Genomic DNA, 23,007 nt, shown 5'->3' with positions numbered 1-23,007 from the left:
TGACGTTTAAAGGAATGAAGGTGTGTGAAGGGCCTGATTGGTTTCCGCTTTCCTCTATCAGAACGTGGATCAGTGTCCTACCCGACGGCACTTTTGTGGTTTCTGTAACATTATGTGTCTGTGTCTCATGTCCTCCCTGGGTAACTTCGGACATCCCGACATCCAGTGCATTGGTCCCCCTTCCGCCATTTTTTTAATTGTTCTTTTTTTTTTTAAATTGGAGTATAGTCAGTTTACAGTGTTACGTCAGTTTCTGGTGCACATCATACTGGAGGAATGGAGGGCAGGGACATGGGGTTCTGGAGGGTTGCACCGAATGCTGGGGGTTGGGGGAGCAGCAGTGTGGTCAGTATGTCCTGCATGGGGCTGGGGGGGGGGTGGCCTCCTCATGGAGAACCTCGACTCCGAGATTTGGGGACCCGACGGGGGTCCTCGACCTAATTGGCAGGCCTTCCAGCTCTGGGCCAGGACTGATCAGAATTAGCAGGTGGCTCTGTGTCGCCTGTGGATGGAAATCCCCCTCCCGTGGCTGACATGGCCCAGGGCAAGGGCAGGCTTGTCCCCGCGGGTGACTCTGGGCCTCAGTGGGTCCCCGGGCCAACCTCAGCCAGCTCCTGGCCCAGGCCTTGAGGTCTGTGCTCCGTCTGTTGAGCTGGTGCCGCTGATGGCTGACACCTGCCGTGTGCGAGAATGTCTCTGTGTCTGCGCTTTTTCCTGGGCGGCTTTGTCACGGAAGGTCAGAAGCTACCAACCTGTGTACCTTCCAGCAGTGGCTGTCCCCCTGGGCCTCTGCCTTCCTGAGTGCAGCACGAGGGAACGGGTGATGTTCACAGAGCACTGAGTTTGGGCTGGTTCTTGTTGCTGGACCAGGACACTGCCCGCTCCCCGCCTCTTCTGTGAGGCCTCTGCCCGCCCCAGCTTCCCTCCCCCTGCCCTTAATCAGTCAACTTTGCACAGTGTTTTCGCAGTTCACAGACTAGGTCTTTTTAAGAGTTTTCCTTTGCTCTGTGTCTGTATGTTAAAAGACGGAAAAGGGGTGCCCCAGGGTCTTAGCATCCTGGACTTAATTCGGTTTGTTTACTTTAGATATCTTTAAAGTTACATTTACCTGATTGTTGCCTGATGGCTATCATACCTGTTCATTAGAGAAAACTTGGGTGATTTAGAAAAGTTAGAAGAAAGAAAATTAAAAATAAAATTAAAATCTCTAATTTCATCTGAGAACCATAGCTAATCTTATTTCTACACGTTTGTATATTTACCTTTTAAAATTATGATCATGCTGCAGATAAATACTCAGTTTTCTGCATTTACTACATTTGTGAACTTTTCTCATGTCATTGAAAGTGCTCTGAAAATTCACATTTCCTAATGGCTGCGTAGTTCTCTTCACTCTGACCAGTCATCTCATAATATGGACACTTAGTATTCAGCTGTTGTCTTTGTGTGAAATGTTGGTAACTTCTTTAGATAAATAAATTAGAAGTAGAATTACTGGATTAAAGGGTTTGAATAAAGCTTTCAATAGATCTGACCAAACTGCTGGCTCCTCAGAATGTACCAGTTCACCTGGTAGCCAGCAGCGTGCATTATATTTCTTTCTCAATATTGGACGTTGTCATGTTTTTATCTGATTAGCGCAACATAGGATTTAGTCTTAAACTAGCATTTCTATCATTGCTAATGCAGTTGAATATTTAAAAATTTATTGATTGATCTTTTTAATTTTTCCGCCAGATATGGTCATGTTCTTTGAACATTTTTTTTTAAATTGAAGTATAGTCAGTTACAATGGGTCAATTTCTGGTGTACAGCGTAATGTTTCAGTCATACATATACGTACATATATTTGTTTTCATTTTCTTTTTCATGAAAGTGTTTGCACATTTTTTATTGGGATGGTTCTATCTTACTGATTTTAAGAACAGATACCAGAGGAAGAAAATCAACCTTTTTGCTGCCTCTCGTGGCGAACATTTTCCCCTGGTCATTTAACCATATTTATTGTGTGGTAACTATATTTACGGTGTGAGATAAATGTCACAACTTTTTTTCAGTGTAGTTATTTAGTTTAAATGTCTATTGTCAAATCTTTCAGGCTTCTGAAATGGTTTTTCTTTTATGTTTAGAATACTTGCATACCCCCAAATCAGTTTAGTAGTTTCCTAAATTTCATGTAAGTTTCTAAATTTTAACATTGCAGTGCATTTGGAATTTTTTTGAAAGGTAGATATTAGGTATTTAATGATATTTTTCAGTGTTACTAAAATATGTATTTCTTTTCCCCCCAGCTTTACCAGTGAGATTTATACTTTCATACGTTGCATTTGGAGTTTGTGACGGAAAGTCTAGGCTTACTTATTTTTCTAAATAATTGACCTAGTTTATTGTAGTCAATGCCTAGTTTATTGCTTACTCTCACTGGTTTAAATTCCTCTTTTGAAATATTTGAAAAACCATCTTCTAAGGTATTAGTTTAGAAACAGACCTTTGTATAGGTATTTGTCCTGTACACCTGATATTCATTGATTCATGCCCTATTTCTTTTTTTAAAATTTTGTCTTTTTATTTATTTATTTATTGTTGTTGGGGGAGGGTAATTAGATTTATTTATTTATTTCTTAATGGCGGTCCTGGGGATTGAACCCAGGGCCTCATGCATGCTAAGCACGCACCCTGCCACTGAGCTATACCCCCCACCCCCTGATTCTTGCGCTATTTCTAATTGAACTAATTGTAGCTCGGAACTAGGTTTCCCCCTTTGAGGAGTAGAAGTTCCTTTTATCATCCGTCATAGGCAATCTCAATCACTAATTCTTACAGATGAATTTTACAACCATTGAATTTTCCTTCTGTACTTTTTCTAAAAAAATTGATGAGATCATACACTTTATAAAATTGTTTCTCGCTTTTATTAAATACTAGTCTTTCAATATTTTCTATTATAATTAAAGCCTCTTAGACATTTGAAATGTCTGCATGTTATTTCACTATTTTCTCTTATTAGGACAGATTATTGTCATAACTGCTGGAGGAAAATACACAGTGTAATTATTTTAGTGTCCCATCTCCCATAATAAAATGGCAGTTGTGCAGGGCAGAGCTGTGGTTTTAACATTGTAACACCAGCATTAAGCTTGGTGGCGTGATAGCAGGTGCTCTGTGAGTATTCAGAAAATTTAAAAGTAGGCAGGATTTATTTTATTTTTGTTTTGTTTTTCTCTCTCTCCTACTTTCATTTTTTTTGTTTTTGTTTTTGTTGCTATTATCAGTAATGCTGTACTGGACATCTTTTCCAGTGTGCCTTGAAGTAGCTTATACGTCTGTGTCATAAGACAAATAGGCATCAGTTTAAAAAAAAAGTTTTTTGGCATATCAGCCAGCAATCAAAACCTTTTCGGTAAATTGAAGCTTGCTGTTAAGTGTTTAGTGTTTACTGCATTGGCGCTGTGACGTTTGTGGCACTGTTTCTTGGAGGCTGTCCCGTGACTTCTTTCTTGTAATGACATGTTTAAGCTTCTCTGGAAACATGGAAGGGATGCTGGGTCTGTAAACTAAAAAGCCATTTAAGCCACTGGATGTTCATGTCTCCGTGCAGTCAGACCACTGCCCTCACAGCATGGCTTGGGGACGGTGTGTTACTTATGGCGGTCCTGTCACCAAGCCCGATGGCTACTTTTGTACACAGTGAACATGGTTTGAGAAGCAGTCTGTCCTCTTCCTCAGAAATGGAGTCCTTAGGAAAAGAGGGGTCTACAAACTCCCAGGTCAACCCCTTTGTCAGCGGCCAAAGGTCAGTGTGGAGACAGATCTTTCCTGAAGGCTGGAGCCTGAGGGGAGGGATGAAGAGGGTGGTGGGGTGGAGACTGGGAGATCAGAAGAAAGAGAACCCCAGGCAATCTGTGTAGGGAATTCTGCCTTTGAGATAAGAGCAACTTTGCAAGAATGGCTTGTTATGGAGAAAGCCTTGGTATTTCCTATCAGAGCAACTCTTGAATCTTAAATATCAGGGTGGATTTTTATAGTAGTGTTACGTTCATTCATTCATGGAATAAATTCCCTGTCATTGGAGGGAGAGGATGGTTCAGTGAGAAGGGAGAAAAGCCTTGTGCACAAGCCAGACTGGGTGGGACAGGGGTGAAGTTAAGCACAGTGTTTACGAAGACTCCTAAGTGGTTCCATATGACTAGGGTTTGGAACACAGGAAGAGTGGGAATGATGTATGCCTGGAGGTAGACCAGATGGCCAAGGTCTCCAGCTGCCTTGCAGAGGCTGAGCTGTTGGGCAGCTCCCTGGGCAAATCATTTAACCTCTCAGTGCCTCCAGTTCCTCATCTGTAAAATGGAAAAAGTAAAATCCCTGCCAAGTAGGTGCTACTATGTAGATGCAATGCGTTAATGCCCGTAGAGTGCTGAAAACAGCATGAGCACTCACATGTTAGCCATTATTACTGGCAAGGTGGGTACACGTTTCCCCTGGTCGTATTTGGAAGTTAACATGGTCATCAAATTAGGACTTTGAATTAAAAAAATTTTTAAACTATTTTCATCCCCCTACCTCATTCAAAGATTAACACGGGGTTTGTTCTAGAACTAAGCATTGTACCTCTTAGACTTGACAGATGGTAACTCTTGGAGAGATAAGAGGCAGGAGGCCTTCTGGACTTTTCTGTTTGTTCCTCACTCACTGTGCAACCAGGTAGTAGGCGTAACGCACAGCCGACATTCCTCTGCAGGGCGTTAAAACTGTCATTACGGAAGCACTGGACCCTACTTGGTGTGGGCTGCTGGGTTCAGGATTACTTGAAGTGGGAGGTGGGGACCCTAGGCGTTAGTGTGACAGCTGGCTTAGTGCTTTAGAATTCACCAAGCACATTCTGCTGTTCCCTTTTGAGTAATTCTCCCCTAGTGGAGTAGTCCTGTTTTTAGAAGGCAGGCTGACAGAGGTGAAGTGGGGCAGGCCTGGGGAGTGGTGGAGCGCTGATGTGACCGTGGAGGGGGCTCTGGGAGGGGAGGCACCCTCTTTTCCAGGACCTGCTACAGGCAGGGTTCTAGGCTAGGCACCTCCAGGGGCCTTGCCTGCCACCTGGAACTCTTGATGCAGCTCTGAGGGAGGGCGGGGGAGAAAATGCCTCCTTGAACAACAACAAAAAAACCCATAATGGGTTTCTCCCACCCCACCCCCAGCCTCACGCTCTCCACCCACAGTGACCCGAGGGAATGGCCGGGGAGATAAGAACTCCCAGCGGGAAGTCCTGTCTTCCCGGATCCTAGAACCAAGTAGGATGGCAGCTTCTGCTCTAGGGAACTCCCAGAATCTCTAAGACCCTGGGTTTCCTCTTCTGTGGAGCTGAGCTGGTTTCATTTTGTGTTGCCTTGAGAATTAAGGGAATAATAAATGTCTGGCAAATAGTAAGCACACAGTTATATTATTTTCCCTTCTCCCCAATTATATCAGCGACTTTGAATTTAAGGAATGAGGCAAAGGATTAGTTCCTTTGTTTGTTATCCTTCCTCCGGAGGAGCTGAAGTTTTCTTTCCAGATTAATTTTTAGCCTGAAGTTTGGGAGTATAAACTGAGAAAACCAAATGACCCTTAGATACATTACTTTTCTTTTCTTTTTTTTTGTTTTCTCCCTTAATCTTTGCTGAGTGTAAAAATAGCCCACACTTACAAAACAGAGCAGCCGACAGTACAGAAATTTGCACTCTAGAAAGCTTCCCATGATCCACTTTCCAGGTTTTTCTTAGTCACACGTTATCCTATATGTGTCTACTTGTAGAGTGATGCACGAACCGCGAAGTGTCTGTAACTGTAGGCACGCATGCATGTGTATCTGTAGGAATGTGTGTGTCTCTTTTAAGAGAAATGAGATTGTATTATGTATAGTGTTTTAGCAACTTTTATTCTACCTCCCACCCCTACAACAATGTCTCTTCAAAGTCTTTCTGCTTGAGTACCGGAAAAAAAAAAAGAAGCAAAAGCTGGTCTTTACTGGTTACATTATGACCCATTGTATGCATGTTGCATAATTTGTTCTCTTGAGGAACGTTAGGCTTGTTTCCATTTTTTTTCATAATCGCACCTGGCACCCCAGTGAACATCCATGTCACATACCTTTGTGCTTAAGCAGGAGTGAGAACATCTGTAGAAGAAATATCTAGAAATGGGATTGGAGGCACAACATTTTGATAGATGCTGCCATATTGCTGTGGAGTGAAGTCAGTGACGTTGTACCAATCTGTCCTTGTATGAACGATAACTATCTGAATAATTGTGTATTCCTCCCTTATCCTCCCTCCATCTTTACCAGCTGGGACATAGACTCCCTGAGGGTGGAGACCTTGGGTATCTTGCTCACTGCTGGTCCTAGAACAGTGCCTGGCACACAGAGCTTCTTTGAATGAGTGAAGAATGTCTATTTTTCTATATTTTTGCCAACACTTTTTAACCTTTGATAATTAGTGGGAAAAGCAGAAGGTATTCTTGTTTTAATGTTCACTTCTTTAATGATGACTGTTTTTCCATATTTTATTTGATTGTTTCTTTTTCCTTTCATCTGATTTACCTGCTTTTCAAGTGGGACTTTTCATCCTTTTGTTATTTAATTGTAAGGGCTCTTTGCATATGTGGGATAGTGTGTTAGAAATATTTTCCGGAGTTTTCATTGATTTTATTCATTTTTCTTTCATTTGTCTGCTTGTTCTTTATTTTACATAATAAAATTTTAAATACATTTTTATGGGGTCGGATTTATTAGATTTTAATGTTTCATGTCCTGTTTGGGAAAGGCCTTCTCCACTTTAAATTTTTGATCATATTCATCTGTTTTTTAAAGTTTTTTTCCGTGTCTTTCATAATTTGGAACTTACTTTGGTATGTAAGGAATGAGGGAGGAATTCTGTATCTCACAGTAACCTACTGAATAGTGGAATACTACACAGCCAGGAAAAATGAGAGGTAAATCCTTACATATATCCGTGAATGCTACCCAGCATCTGCTGTTAAAAAAAAAACAAAACAAACCAGCTTTCTCCCTGTTGGTAATACCAGTTGGGTGGCACTATTAATTATCCTTTCTTAGAAACTTGGTGGCAGATTGAAAGCCAAGAAGTTGGGTACATCCATGTTCCAATTCAAGTTCTTTGTTCTTTCCCAGGTTCCCAAAGATGTCAACCGTGTTTTCTGTAAAACAGACGTAACACCCACTTCAGTGTTGTTTGAGAATTAACTGAGATACTGGTTTGTTTTGTTTTTGCTGTGTAAGGACACTTTATTTAGCCTCCATAAAATTTAGAAATGTTTACTCAGCCAAGAATTTTATAAACCACTTAACAAAGGTTAAAAAGAAAACCCAACAAAATAAGAACAGCTCCTCCATAATTAATCTATGAATTAATAAACTAATAAAAATATGAATAAGCTAGCTAGGGGTATGACTACTGCTAACTGGGTTTTTAATTTGTTTTTAAAACTTATCAACATTTATTGAAGTAAATATAAGATTCCTTGTCCAGATTGTTTTTCATAGCTCAGCATATAGAAATGATTTTTAATGCTTCAGAGGTCTCCTCCTGGCATGTCAAACATTATGCTTTAGGTAATAGTGGACCAGTTAATTGAGTTAATCTGTAATACTTACATCCTCTAATTCCAGAGGGTTCAATGAGCTAGGAATGGTATACTCTTTTTTTGGTGGGGGAAGTAATTAGGTTTATTTATTCATTAATGTTAATTAAAGTACTGGGGATTGAACCCAGGACCTTGTACACGCTAAGCACATGCTCTACCACTAAGCTATACCCTCCTCCCCAAGAATTCTTAAGAATTATGGTAAAGACCATCCAAAATCTGGAAACACTATATTAGAAATTATAATTATTAAAACTTCGATGAGAACATCAATTAGGCAGCATCAATTAGGTAACACATTAAATGAAAGAAGCCTCAATCAGAATTAATTTAAAGAAAGAAGACACATCATCTGTCCTGCCAGGCTGCAGATCTGAATCCAACCTGCTGTTCACCCTGCATCATGGAGCCCTCACAGCTCACCCTCCTGCTCCCCGGGGACCTGCTGACGCAGGGGTGTCTGATCCGTTTGGATTTTTCAGGGATCGTGAGGCCAGCAGATAAGGAGACCATTTGAGTTTGTTACTCACATTTCCCAACAGGAAGGGTGCAGGTCACACCAGGCGAGGCCAGATGAAGAAGCCAGGGAGTCACTCAGGAGGCGGGAAGGAGTGAGTGAGAAATGCGGGCAAGACCCTTTCTTGTGGTTTCTAGGGTACAGAGTCGGGGGGGGGGCAGAGTTGGCAGGTTTAGGGTTGGCTCTGGGGCAGAAGGGCTGTGCCTGGTGGTCTGGTGCCCCTTTCTGGGGTGATTAGGGCCGGGAACTGTGGCCGGGGCGAGGTTCTGGGAAAGCCTGATGGATCAAAGAGGGTGTGGGGCTTTGGACTTGGATTGGTTGGTCTGCATGAGAAAGGCCAGCCCGCTCATTCATTCTCCCGAAGAGTTGACTGGTCCTGGGAGGGGCAGCCCACATAGGGTTCACCAGCATCGGAAACACGCGGTGACTGTAAAATCCCCTGACCTTGGGCGCTGCCCTGGGCGGCAGCTGTAACGCACACAAAGGGGCCACTTGGGAAAAGCTGGGTTTCACGTCCTAATTCAGCCGTTTTTACTTTCTGTGGGCACTGCCCATGTAAGACGGTGAGCTTTCTCAGCCCCTGCCACCACCCACACTTTCTTGCGCTGTCTTCTCAGGGGAGCGCAGCCACCTGTGACTTCCCTGGGTCTTCGGCTGTCTTCCTGTAGGAGTCAAGGTTTTGATGTGTGGTAAGCCTGATGTTTTTGCTCACTTTGAGAAGCTTCTATTTCTAAGCAGCAAATTCCCTCCTCCACTGGTTTTCTGCAGAGTCGCATTTCAGGATTTTGGTGTAATTCGGACAGTGCTGAGTTTGAGCTGGAGAGTTTGATTCTCACTGTCCACCTGTGCATTTTCACCCTGTGGCGGTGCTGACTCTGGTTGGAGACTTTTGATTTGAACTGCATCTGATTTTCTTCACATAACTTTGAAAACACTCTGCTTTTCTCTCTCAAGATTTTTTAAGGAAATAGTAAATTGACAGCATCATTGAATGTCTTCAAAATGACCTCTGAATGATCACCCTGGTCTGTATTTTCTTTCTTTTTCTTAAAGGGGGGGCAAATTACTATTTTAGAATTTGATTACAATTGATTTTGTTGGTATTAAATCTTTAGATTTGAATGGCTATAAACCCCAAACCGGACATTAAATTCAGTAAAGAGGGGAATAAGAGTTTTCCAATAATTACGGATTAGAATGCAGAAATTAAAGAAACATAGACAAACCCCCCTGTTTACTATGATTATGCCACAGATTTAAACTTCAGTAGTGCATTAGTAAACAGTTCGCATATTAAATCTTTACCTTGTGATCAGACAGCTGTTGTTTAACAAAAATTTTTTTTTATGGGGAGTAGGTAATTCGGTTTATATATTACTTATTTAAGGGAGAGTACTGGGGATTGAATCCAGGACCTCCTGCATGCTAAGCATGCGCTCTATATCTCTGAGCTATAGCCTACCCTCTTGACAGCTGTTTCTTGGAAAAGAAATCTCTCAGTACCTTGTGCAAATAGGTCGGTCTTACACATGCCTTAGCACACTGTGTATATTCCAAACACCTGCCATTTGGGCAGGGCAAAATACATACTTTCAAAACAAAACTGTGATGTGCCTCTCAAGTATGGACCATATATACATAATACATGGTGTTCGGTAATTACAAAATATAAAATACAATACAAGCTGTTTGTAATTTTTATAGCTCACCTTCTGCACTTGTATGTTGCAACTAGGCAGCTTTCCATTTCGGTACCACTTTTCTTTTCCAAGAGTCCAGGGATTTGGGGAAAACTGTGTCTTACATACATCCTGAAATCTGAAATCTAAGTTTGCACTTTTAGGCGAGTTTGTCTGTAGTTTCTGACTGGCTCTTTCTGGTTGAGGTCAAGTTGCTGACATTCGTGTCAAGTCCAAGGAGAGCTGGTGAGCTGGTCCTCTCTGGAGAGTCTGGCTGGCTCTGTTTCTCACTGCCCACCTGCCCCCTTTGTGTGCCGAGGTTTTCCAGCACTTTCCTGTGTTCCATCCACTCCCCACCCTTCCCGTTCCTGGGTCAACATCTTGGCTGATCGTTGTCTCCATCTGATGTCCTATAGTCTCCTGAGACGTCTTGAAGATGTTTTGGGCCCCAGTCACTTGGAACTAGGACTTTTGACACCTCTGTGAGTGACTGTGCCTGGCCTTCCAGGTGCCATCCTCTCTCTGTGAAATGAAATTTTGGGGGACCTGCTTTTCTGTTCTCAGTCAAGGTGGTCCACTGTATCCCTCAGCGCAAAGGTGGACCTGTTCGCATCTTTACTAAGAGCTGTCTCGTGCCAGTGAGCATCCGTCAGAAGCTTCCACCCAGGTGATTAGGGGAACCTGTGAGTCCCGAATGGGAAGGAGAGACCACATGACCTCTGGGAATTCCTAGGTGGATGAAGGTAGATTCCTGAAGTATTCAGGCGGGAGGGAGCGTGAGATGCCACCTCTGACGTCTCTCTACTAAAAATGTCTGCGGACCAGCCTCCCCTGAAAGCTGGTTAGAAATGGAGAATCTGGGGTCTGCTGCAGGAGAGCCGAGTCAGAACCTGCACTGTCCTGAAGGTGACCAGGTGGTTCATGAAGCACTGATGGGGCCTGTCCACCCCGAATCCCACCCGCCGTGTTACAGGTGGTCAGTGGGGCCCAGGAGGCTGTGTGACCTGCTCCTGGAGACAGTGGCACTGGGGTCTACTCTCTGTCTCTTTTTTAAAGTTTCATTAGGATGTAGTTCACATTCCATACACACTCACATACCCATTTAAAGTGTCCAATTCATAGATTTTTTTAGTCCAGTCAGTTAAACATAGGAAGCCATCACTACAACTAATTTTAGAGCATTTTTTTTCCTCCTAAAACAAACTCTGCGCCTGTTAGCAGTTAGTCTTCATTCTCCTCCCCTGCCCCACTCCCCAAGCCCTCGGCGACCACTGATCTGCTTTCTGTACACACTTCATATAAATGATATACAAATGGGTGGTCTGTGTGACTGACGTTCCTCCACGTGATGTTCTCAAGGGCTGTCGACGATGCCGCGTGTATGAGAACGTCATTCCCTTTTGCTGTTGAATAATTCCATTGTGTGGATGTCCCTCATTTTACTTATTCTTGAGGTGATGGACGTCTGGGTTGTGTCCACTTCGTGGCTGTTAGAGGAGTGTGCTGCTGTGAGAACTCGTGTGGGTTTGTGTGTGTGTACCTAGGAGTGGAATGTCTGGGTCACGTGGTAGCTCTGTTTCACTCTGAGGCGCTGCGGGCTCTTTTCCAAAGCAGCTGCGCTAATTACATTGCACCAGTGAGAGTGGAGGGTTCCAGTGTCACACTTCCTGTTTTCGACCGTTCTGATGGAGTCAGGACGGGTGATGGAGGCCTCTGTGGCGCCGACATCACACCAAGCAGGTGGTCAGGCAGGGCCGCCGCTGGGTCTCAGGAGCCCCCTGCAGCCAGGGGCTCAGGCACCGTGAAGATGCTCCAACTCCCTCTGTTCTTCTCTGAGGGGCTGTGCCCACCAGCCTCCCTGCCTCTATGGCCGGAGGGCTGTCACAGTGAAGCCACCAGATGCTCCTGAGATTGCAGGTCCTCAGCCCAGCCACCCAGAGGGGCTGCCACTCTCCTTCTCTGCCTCCAGGAGGGCAGGTCGTGGGAGCCGGCCTCCCCTCCCCCGGCAGAGGCTGAGGGCGCATGGTTCCCAGGATGGCCTCCAGGGGCCTGCTCTCCTTGGAGACCTTGGGGCGAGGCTTTGGTTGCCTCAGGGAGGATCTAACACCCCCGTGTGCCCCAGAAAGTCCTGCAGGGACGGGAGGACAGACCGAGAACGAGGCTGCCTGGAGCCAGGCGGTGGTGGTGAGAGTGTGAGTGACCAGGAAGCCTGGCTCCCACCTTTGAGAACTTGGTGCTCACCTGTGTGAACAGGGGTAGCTCCCAGCCTGGGACCCTGTTCCTGTGGGCAGAGCTGGGCGGGAGGTGCCCCGGTGAGTGAGTCACAGTGCGGCCTTATCTTCGGGATTTGGGTTTCACCTTTTTTCTGTCCTTTGACCTACTGACTTGCCTGTTAGCATGTGACATGTGACCTGGGATGATTGTGCTCCCCTGACGGCTCATCCACTGCTGTCCTCTTCTGTCCGGGGTCCTCTCCAGGACCCCATTCGGCCTTTCCTTGCATGTCCTCAGTCCCCTCGGATCTGTGACCATCCCCCAGTCTTTCCTTTTCCTGCGTAACCTGCAGACTTAGAGTGCTTGCTGCCTGGTGACTTTGTAGAACGTGGGCCCATCTGCCCTTTTTAATGATGGCGTTGAGGTTGCAGTGACAGCACGCCCTGGGGGCCCGAGACACTGATGCTGCCGGGTCTTGTGTCCACCCTGATGGTTTAGTGCTGTCTGCAAAGTTACAAGTTTCCCCTTGGTAATTAATAAATACCTTGGGGTGGAGGAGATATTTCTTTCCACATTTAGTAATCGGAACGCTATGTAAGAGAGAGCTCTGTCATTAATGTTTTTATCCACTTATTTATTATGTCAGTATAGACTGGCGGACATTTACTTTGTTCTCTGCGTTACGTTCAGCTCTGTTGTCTGTTTCGTTTTTAAGTGGTTCCAGCTGTGGCTATTGAGAGCGCCTGCACATGGGGTCCCGGGGTGCTCTGACGCGCCTCCATCCTTTTTTGAGCATTTCCTCACTTTTGGCATCACAGGATGCTTTATTTTTTTCCTTTTTTGGGGGGGAGGGGTAATTAGGTTTATTTACTTATTATAATTAGGTTTATATTACTTATCCTTCAGTGGAGGCACCAGGGATTGAACCCAGGACCCTGAGCATGGTGAGCCCACGTTCTCCTGACCCTCCCCCACACTTCAGGATGCTTAATGCCCGCAGAGCGTCTTCTGTTCTCCCTACTCCGTCCGGGAAACCATCCCTTCCCTAAGGTGTCTCCAGGATGCGACTTACTCTGCTTTTTCTCACACACACACACACACACACACACACACACTCACACTCACTCACTCACTCACTCACTCACTCACTCACTCACTGTCTTCCAGGTGCTTGTTGAGGACCCACTGTGTGTGGGCTGGGAGCTGGGTCCCTGGCACTCAATGGCCGCGAGGAGGTGCTGTGCGGTGCTCAAGGTCACGGAGGTGATGGGCCATCAATGGGGACCGGGTCTAGAGGGCCCGAAGCTGCCACTGAGCGTGCCCTGCGTGCGAGCCCTGTGTCGTCGCCACACTTGCCCGAGCAGGGACCAGACAGACCGCACATGCTGGACGCGCTCTGCGCCGTTGTGCTTTCTCCGCTGTGGCTGCGGGACCTCTGGTGTGCAGCCCTACTTTCTGGGGTGACCACGGCCTCCGTCATGTTTTATGTGGCATGAATTACACAGAGCAGTGACTGCTGGGGAGTAAACAACCTGTAACTCTTGGCTGGCCCGGGCAATTGCCTCCTGCTCCCGGGAACACGGTGATCCGGGCAGGAGGCCCTGCACTGGCTCCACTCAGAGCCGCCCTGCAGGGCGCAGGGTGTGCCTGCGGGGGAGAGTGAGGTAGCCCGGGGCCTGTTCCAGCTGCCTCGGGCTGGGTGACCTTGAACGGCCTTGGGCGGCCAGGTGACTGCGGAGCTGTGGCAGGGCTGGAGGAAGTTCCTCTGCGGCGCGCACGGGTGGGGGTCGGTACACAGGCAGCATTCAAGGCTGTTGGTTGGAAGTGGTGGTCGAGATGGCACCGGTCAAGGGCTTAGCACACGCTGGGCTGAAAGTGTGCAAGGGTGTTATCTCATTTCTGAAGGACTTCTGCAGATGCAGAGGTTCAAGAACCCGCCCCGGGGCGTGGGAGGGTCTGACTCAACCCGAGGGTATCCACTGATCCCTTTGCCCCTCCCCTCTCCTCCTAGGCCCGGCCACTGGGCACACTTGGGTAGCTCCCTGGGTCCCAGTGTCCCTACCTCCCAGGTGGGCACCTGCTCAGCAGGTTCTCAGGGTGGTCGCGCTGAGACCCTGGGCTGGGAGGACCTCCAGTGTCTGACCTCGTCTGCTTGTGTCTGGTGTTCTGTTTGTCGGACAGGATCTCTTCCCCAAGTGCCCACCTGTCTGATTGGCTTTTGGGTACCAGCCTGACACTGGTAGAAGGACATGCCAACCATTGTCACCGTGGGTACCTAGTACGTGCCTGGGACAGTAGGAGACATTACCCACCTCTTTGTATTGTTTTCAAATTCACCTGTAATAGATTCCTGGTTTTTAAAAATGTGAATGTTGGAGATGTGTATAGTCTAAGAGGGAAGGGTCTGTCTCTAAGCACTGTTACTTGCATCTGTTAAAGGTACACGTTTCACATTTAAAAATAAAAGTACAATCACATTGTGCACGTATTGTTCAGCAGTTAGTTTTTCCCACTCGTGTGTGTGTGTGTGTGTGTGTGTGTGTGTGAGTGAGTGTGTGGCGGATTTTTTTTCTATTGTAAATCTAGATCTCCTTATTTTTTTAAAATCGTGTCTTTTGGTTCCCATTGTCTTGTTTTAGAAGTTGACGTGCGGTATTACATAAGGCACAGGTGTACGATATAGCAATTCACAATTTTAAAAGGTTATAGTCCATTTATAGTTATTATAAAATGTTGGCTATATTTTCTGCATTGTACAATATATCCTTGTAGCTTATTTTATACATCTTTAATCTTAATTAAAAATTTTTTTTGAATTTAATTTTTCATAAAGGTACTGGGAATTCATCTCTGGTTTCAGATTTTTTTTTTTGTTGGGGAGGAAGGTAATTAGGTTTAGCTTTTTATGTATTTTATTTACTTCTGATTAACGGAGGCACTGGGGATTGAACCCAGGACCTCGTGCATGCTAAGCATTTGCTCTACCACTGAGCTATACCCCCACCCTCTAAAATTGTTTTTTAACTTTCAGTTCAAAGTAATGTTAAATTTTGGACTGGAAGGGTAGAAAGGTTAGTGTGATGAGCTCCTGTGCAGCCTTCACTAGACTGGTCAGTTTTTCACATTTTCATCTCTGTTATATACGTTTTCCTCCCTGAATCATTTGAGAGCTAGTTGGAGACGTCAGACTACTTTAGCGGGTGTTTCCTTAAAGCAAGGACATTCCCCTGCACCACCGTATTTCCAGGATCCAATTCAGGAAATGCGTCGCCCTCCGCCCAGCCCTCTGTGCCGCGGCCCGTGTCCCGGGCTGTCCTCTGCTGCAGTTTTTGCCCTGATCCCAGGTCCTGTCCAAACGATGAACTGCGTTTCCTTGTCTCTCTCTTTCCCCTCCATTAATCTGCACTGCCCTCAGCCCTGCCTTGTCTCCAGGCCAAGTGACTGTCAGGGTTTCTCAGTTTGGCTTTGCCTGATGCTTCCTGCCGGTCAGACCCAGGCTGGGTCCCGTGAGCTCATCAGCTCCTCTGAGGCACCGGCGCTCCGACCACCTGGTTCAGGTGTGCGCCTCGTTCTCCGTAACCGCATGCTGTTCCATTGCTTGGTCATTAACAGCGCTGTTGACAATTTGGCTTATTTTGTTTGTAGCTGGAACAGCCCGGCTACCCTGAGTAGCCTCCTGCTGATAGTTCACACTGAATGTTTGCCGGCAGTTCTGTAGAGGGGGGTCCTGGTGGTGCTGCGTCACAGGCTGTGTGCGTTTTCATATTGATGGGTGTTGTCGGAATGCCCAGGAGGCACCTCCAGCCCGTGTGAGTGCTCACTTCCCCACCTTTTGTCCTTGAGGGATGTCAGCGAGCTCTGAACCTTCTGCTGATCTGATCGATGAGCCTGGCATTACGTTGTTTTCATTTGGTGTGTCTTTGACCGCTAGCGAGGTTGGACGTCTTTTCACACTCTTGGTTTGGCTGGCTAGTTCCAGCTCTGTGAGTTGCTTTAGGGAATTTAATGGCAAGTTCTGCCACCATTAGTTAGAAACCTGAACGTGCCAGTGCTGTGCAAGGGGCTGGTGTGTGCGTGTGTGCATGCATGTGTGTTCAGGTGAGCTGGTCGCTGGCCTCTGAGAGCTGTGACAGCCAAGGGCAAGGTTGCAAAGTGCCAAAAGAATTTAGGAGGAAGAGGCCAGCAGGAAGAGGGAAAATGATGTGAAAATCCCAGTTTCACTTTGATTGGCGCACCCTGGTCTTACTCATTCATGTGTTGTCCGTGGCTGCTTCCTGGTCACAAAGGCAGGGCCTGGTGGTGGTGACAGATCTTGGGGCTCACTTGGCCGCGCATAGTGACCGCTTGGCCCTTTCTGGAAAGGGTTTGCTGCTACCTTGGCTGAAGGACCCTGGGTATTGTGGGTGACACCAGGGACGGGAGGACGCTCAGGTTTGCTGAGCACCTGCTGGGTGGGGCCCGGCATGGACTACGGTGCGTGTGTGTTTGGTTCCCCGGAAAAGCTTTCTCTATTCCCGCTGCTCCTTGTCCTCCTTCTCCCATTGCTGCTACTCCCTGTGTGGGGCGTAGGCCGGAAAGGCAAAGGGACGGAGGCTGGGCTGCAGAGACGCTTTCCTTCCCTTCTGAGTGGCTGCAGGGCCCTGGGACGAAGTCTGAGCCACTCTTCCGGATGATGCCCCAGGCTCTTCCCTGAGCCTCGGTCCAGCCGAGGTGCCCCACCCTCCCCGAAGGCCGAAGCCCTGATGTGGGTGGGGGTCACGGAGCCCCACCAGCCCTGCCGGTGGGGGTGGAGCCTGTGACCTCCCCTCCTCCGGCCCCTGCCACTCCCTGTCACCTGGGTTCTCTTGGGCTGGGCTGGCGGCCACCTGCTGGCCCTGGGGCTCCTTCCCTGCTGGCCTTTAAAAGGCTTTAACAGCTCCAGAGTAGAGGGTGGGGCAGGGTCCGTGGAGGAAATGGCCTTGAAGCCCTGGGCAAGGCTGCTGCAGAAAGGCCACCACCAGCAGGAGGGGCCCCTCCCCCGAGTTCTCCTCAGTGATGTCACTGCAGGGGAGCTTTTGAGCCACTCTGTGCTGGCTGTGCCTTCAGTCCTGCAACGGCCAGTGCCATTCACACTTTGGAGATGTGGAAACTCAGCCTTGTAAAAGGGGTCATTTAACCACTAGTAAGTGGCGAGCCCGGAGGTGAGTTTGGGCGCCAAATCTGGGTGCTGGCCAGGTCCCCAAGGCAGTTGTGGGGGCGTGCGGAGAACCCCTGGCAGCTGCACGCTGTGATGTTCACAACTGCGGTTTGTTTATTGACTGTATCTGATGACTTTCTATATGGAGGCATGGTACACTTCACCCTGCAGGTGGTTTTTATTTGTATTAAAAAATTTTTAACATCATTGTTGTGATACGATTCCTGTACAGCAAACTGCATATATTTCAAATGTACAATTGGATGAATTTTGGTAGGTGTAAGCAGGTGGTTTTTAATTTCAGGGGCAGAGTCCGGGTGGTGTGTGAGCGAGTGTGCGTAACTGCTGCCCTTGCCGGTGTCTGGGACCCCCTGCACCCAGCATGTCGCTGGCACCAAGGGGCTGGCGCTGGGGGTGCGTGACAGTTGCTGAGCAGTGGGCCCAAGGCCCTTGGTCTCCGGGAGGGCTGTGGGTCAGGACACACAGCTGTAGCACTGCAGATGGGCCCCCGGCCCAGGAGATCCTCCTCCACTCGGTTATTTTGTGTGTGAGAGAAATACCAGTTGACCCTTGAGAGGCACAGGTTTGAACTGCGCGGCTCCACTTACACTTGGGTTTTTTTCCACAGGAAGGCCTGCAGCGCTACACAGTCCGAGGATGCAGAGGACCTCGGACACGGAGGGCGGGCTGTGGGTCCCACTTGGTTCTCAGCTGCCCTGAGGGTCTTTAATTTCAGGTGGGCTGACTGCTCCAGAGAAGAAGAGAACAAATGCTCGTGTGCCCAACACACTTGTTTCAGCTTTGCCAAACTGGCTTCTGGTTTTACTTTGTGATCCATGGCTTCTCCTCCCAGAATCGAAACCACTCTTGTGAAATCAGTGTTGGTTGTCCCTTCGTGCATTTAAAATTTTTTTACTCCTTGCACATTTCAGCCATAAAAACGAACAGCATGGGTTTTGCATGTCTTTAGGCTTTGTAAGTAGTTTCACATGCATTGTGTGCACTTTTTTTGGATAAAATAATGTTTCTGAGGTTTCTCCATGTTGATGTGTGTCTCTGGAGGGCTCTTTTTTTTTTTAATTTTACTTTTTATTGAAGTGTAGTTGATTCACAATGTTAGTTTCAGGTGTACAGCAAGGTGACTCAGTTATACACATACATACATGTATGTTTTCTTTTCAGATTCTTTCCCATTATATGTTATTACCAGATACTGAACGTAGTTCCACGTTACATGTTGTAACGTGTGTCTGTTCGTCCCACTCAGGAGTCTGGAGGCTCATTTAAGCGCTGTGTGCTACTCCGTTCGGTCACATCATAGAATTCGCGTCTGTCTTCCTGCGGCTGGATGTGGGCGGCTGGCAGTTTCTCGCGGCAGCCAGCTGCGCCGCAGTGAGGGCCTCTCGCCTGAGCCCGGTGCTCGTCCAGCGCTTGTCCCGGACACGCCTCTCGACTTGGACGTGCTGGGCAGAGGCCTCGTGCGTCCTCGGCCTCACCCTTGTTCTCACGCTTCTCCCAGGGGTTTTGTCAGCAGAGCGCTTCCATCAGCAGTGCCCCCGCGGCCAGTCTCACGCTCGGACCAGCTCGTGATTCTGTCAGGCTGCAGTTTGCTCCTCCGACAGGTGTAAGATGGTGTCGTAGTTTACTCGGCACTGTCCTGTTTCCTTGTGCCGTCCGGCATCTTTCCGTGTGTTAGTTGACCTTGTCCTGTTTCCACAGGGTGACCATAAGCCCCAGCTTGCCAGGTCGTTCCCCACTCCTAGGGCTGTGGAAAGATTAACAGCACCCCTCGCATTTTGAAGAGTGTCTGGACAAATTTTAACACAGTTTTTCCCGTAGTATATGGAGGACATAATTTTTCCTTTGTGTTTTTGTTTCTAGTCTAGGAGTCTCTTTCCCACCCCAGTGGTCATAAAGTAGTGTCATAAAGCCTTAGAAATGTTAAGGCTTTGCTTTTATTTTGTGGCTTCCATTCACCTAGAATTAATTAGTTATGTAAGGTGTGAAATAGGGGTTTATTTTCCCATATGGATAACCAGCTAACCTACATCCGTGGAAAGTCTTTTTTTCTCACTGTGACAGATCAGGTTTCCAAGTACCTGAAAGTCTCCTTCTTGGCCCTTTATTCTTTCCCATTGTTCTCCTTGTCCTCATACCAAAAATGTCATGAATTTAGCCGCCGTCACCTTCTAATATGGTCAGGGCACGTTGAAATGGGGTAGGAACGTGTGTCTCAGGGAGACTAGATTTTCGTGAGGAAATCTGCCGCAGAATGGTTACAGTGTCCACCAGGCTCTACGTCCCAGGCTGGTTCAGAGAACTGAGGTCCTGGCCTTAGGGATTTGAGCCTTACAAGAAGGGGAGGGTTTAGGTGGATGGAAGAGGGTCTTGAAATAAAAAGAGTGTCAGGAAATTCAGAGGACAGCTGAAGGACGGGTATCTATTATCCTGTTCCCTGGATTCTTGAGTCCAACTTTTTCTCATTTTCCACATTTCACAGTTCTAAAATTAGGCTTCATTGCCATCTTCTGCAGTGATTTGTTTTTCCTTCTGGATCACAGCTGAGAATGTAGGAAACAGCATTTTTCAGCCGAGGAAACGGAGTCAATGTGCTTTATCCAGGGTCCCGAATGAGGCAAGTCAGCCGAGTCCCATGTACTGCCCGTCCTGAAGGGGGAAGGAAAGAGCGAGAAAGTGAGTGTCCTAACCTGGGGCGGGGACGGGGGCTTAGGCAGGCTCTCCCAGCGTGCAGCCTGGCCCCAGATGCCTTCCAGAAAGGTGAAGCAGAGAGAGGACCAGGTAGAATGCAGAGCCCGCCCAGCAAACACCCCCAGGGTGCACGTGGCAGCGTTCCTGCTCCTGGCTCTGCCATGGAGTTGCTGTGCAAGCTTGCTCGGGTCCAGACACCTCTCTGAGCCACTGCCTCCTCTGTCGGGTGGGGCTAAACTTTGCTGCTGATTCAGGTCAGTTAATACCTGGGTAGACTTTGCTGCTGGGTGAGCGCCCAGGAGGCTGTTAGGTTGTCCCCCAAAGGCATGCCTGGCCTGTCCCTCCTCCTCCTCCTCGCTGCAGTTCTGCTGGTGATCACTTTCGTATCCACGCCTCGCCTCCTGCCCACTCATCAGAGTCCATGCAGATGTTACCTCCTTGTTCAGACACCCGCCCCCCATTCTAAATGAGTGTCCCCACCCCAGACCTCTGTCGTTTCTTAGGAGGATTTTTTTTCCAGTTCTGCCTGATATTAGTGCTTTTCCGGTGCTGTTTGAGGTACCCCAGAAGGTTGCCAACCCTTTGAGGGCGGGAGTGTCTCACTTTTGCAAACCCTGTAGTCTAGCATGGACCAGCATTGCAAAGAACACTGCTGAGACCCTCCTGCCCTGATGAATAGGACAGACCCAGAGCCCCCTTCCAAGGCCCCCACCCACGCCCTGAAGTGAGCCGGCCAAGGAGCAATGCCTGTGTGCCCCCTGGTCAGTTCAGCTGTCCTGCCCTCGCTCACCAGTGCATGTGTGACTGGGGGAGAGCAGGGCTGGGGGCCGCCCCCTGTATTGGGGTGGAGGCAGAGGGCTGGGGAGGGAGGCCGGAGCCCGGGACGTGCGGGGTGGCCGGAGTGTGTGTGTGTAAGAGCACGGAGGGAGCTGCGGTGGGGGAGCTGTGGGTAGGTCCCTGCTGCCGGTGAGGGAGGCAGGCCCGTGACCTGGGCCTACAGCCCACCCAGTAACTCTGGTCTCTGAGTCGCTGCCGTTGTGTTCAGGCTCCGGAACTGCTCTGTGGGACGGGAGATCCGCCTGGGCCTGAGCTGAGGTTGCCCTGCAGAGCCTGGGGTCAGTGTTCATTGGGCCCTGGGGCGCCCTGAACCAGTGGTAATGACCACTGGGGCCTTGGGCCTCCTGCCAGAGTGGCTGCATTCTCCGCGGGGGAGGCGGAGGACACTGGAAAAACCAGTTCGGGTAGGAGGCTCCCTTTCATGCTGTCCAGGGAGTGTTTGCTTAGGAGCCCAGAAATAAATGTGTGTTCGAAACCTGGCTTTTTCAGGAAGGTAGCTGTGTCGCTCAGATCAGCGAGACCCTTCCCTGAGCCGCATTTTCTGAGCTAGCAAGTGGGCGGGACCAGGGTCTGGGGTGGGAGCCTCTTCCTTCCCACGGGATGTGCCCGGCACGGAGGTTTTCACTGGTCCTGGAGGAAGGCTGGTGACGGCCGGGTGGAGGAGGGTCCACCTTCCTGAGCAAGGGTCTCGGGCTGGCATTTCTGAGCTCAGCCAGCGTCGTCTGCAGGCCCCACGGAGCGAGGGTGACAGGCTCTGTGTCCCCAGGGTCTGCTCCGTGTTGGCCCACGGCCGTTACTGCTCAGCCAGCACTTGCATGAAGGAGTGAATTTCATCTTCTGGGTGGGAATATGTTAGTTTCCTGTGGCTACTTTGGCAAATTACTACAAGGCACGTTGGCTTCAAACAGCATAAGTTTATTCTCTGACAGTCCTGGAGGCTAGAAATTGGAAATCTGGGCTCCCTTTGGGGGCTTTAGGGGAGAATCTGATCTCGGCCTCTTCCAGCGCTGGGTGGCCTCAGCACTCCTTGGCTTGATGGCCGCCTCAGTCCCATCTCTGCTCCCGTGGTCACATTGCCGCCTCTTTTCCCTGTGTCCTCTGTGTGTCTCTCCTAAGGACACTTGTAGGGACCTCCAGGGCCAACCAGGATGACCTCCTCATCTTGAGATACTTAACCACACCTGCAAAAACTTTTTTTCCAAATAAAAGGTAACTCTCAAAGGTTCTGGAGATGAGAGCATGGGGGCTACAACGGAGCCCCCTCCAGAGAGTCTTACTGTTTCTCTAATCATTGCTTTTGAGATACATCAAGACTGTTGAGCACTGGGTTTGTGCAGTTCTGGTTTGCTGCGTACATTTATATAGATACCTTTCTTGATCTCTCTCTACATTAGATTTCCCTTCCCCCACTGATCCTAGGTTCAGAAAGTCCTTCCCTATAGTGTCGGAGAAGTAGCCATTCATGTTAAAATAAAACCTTGGGAAATGAACTTCTCAATGCAATGGTAACTTGAATGGATTAGCCTGCAGAACCCAGGGAAATCCACCTAAGTCTGGAGGTTAGTCAAGTGTACTGAGCCCTGGTGCACTTCAGTAACGTACCCTAGCTACATCAGATGCCAACGTGGGGGGAGACTGGAGGGTGGGTACTCAGGACCTTTCTGTACTATTTTTGTAATTTCCTGTGAGTCTGTCATTATTTAAAAAATTTTTTTAATGAATTCTAATCAGATGTACCAATGCTGGTTATTACATACTTTCTTATTTGTAGGACATCCTTTATTAAGCTGTGATGTGCGCTAGGGGGTTTGAGAGCTGCGGCTGAGCCTCTTTGGTTAAGAAGTTGGATCATTTGCCATGTGGTCTTTCCAAGGAGGGGATGTGGCACATCCTGCTTACTCAAGCTATGTTGTGTCTTTGAATAAACGTATCTAGTTTTCTTCAGGTTATTCGTAGACACTTCTGAGTTGGGGGTTGTTATGGATTTTCCCCCCCATTTACATTCTTTAACCGGCTTGTGCTGGTTTTGTCACCAAATAGAACCCTACACACACCCTTGCGAATACATGAAATTCTTTTAACTGAAGAAAATGCTTTTCATTCTGCAATTAGAGACAATGTTTAACAGGCTTTCATTTGTTCCTGTAAACCTGCTCCCAGTAAGGTATGGTTGGTTACTTCACATGGATTTAAGCATCTTGTGTTCCCCAGCCAAGTGCATGGGGGCTGTGGGGTGTGTTCTT

The 23,007-nt window shown here is 48.0% G+C and overlaps 1 protein-coding gene across 2 annotated transcripts in view; it reads left to right on the top strand.

Annotated features, from left to right (window-relative positions):
• Window positions 1–23,007, top strand: part of TFCP2L1 (transcription factor CP2 like 1) — a 50,927-nt gene that overhangs the window by 4,111 nt on the left and 23,809 nt on the right. The window lies entirely within an intron of this gene.

This window comes from Camelus ferus, chromosome 5, assembly GCF_009834535.1.
Source record: "Camelus ferus isolate YT-003-E chromosome 5, BCGSAC_Cfer_1.0, whole genome shotgun sequence".
Lineage (NCBI taxonomy): Eukaryota > Metazoa > Chordata > Mammalia > Artiodactyla > Camelidae > Camelus > Camelus ferus.
Note: the sequence above shows the minus strand (reverse complement) of the source record. Positions and strands in the feature narration are given on the sequence as shown.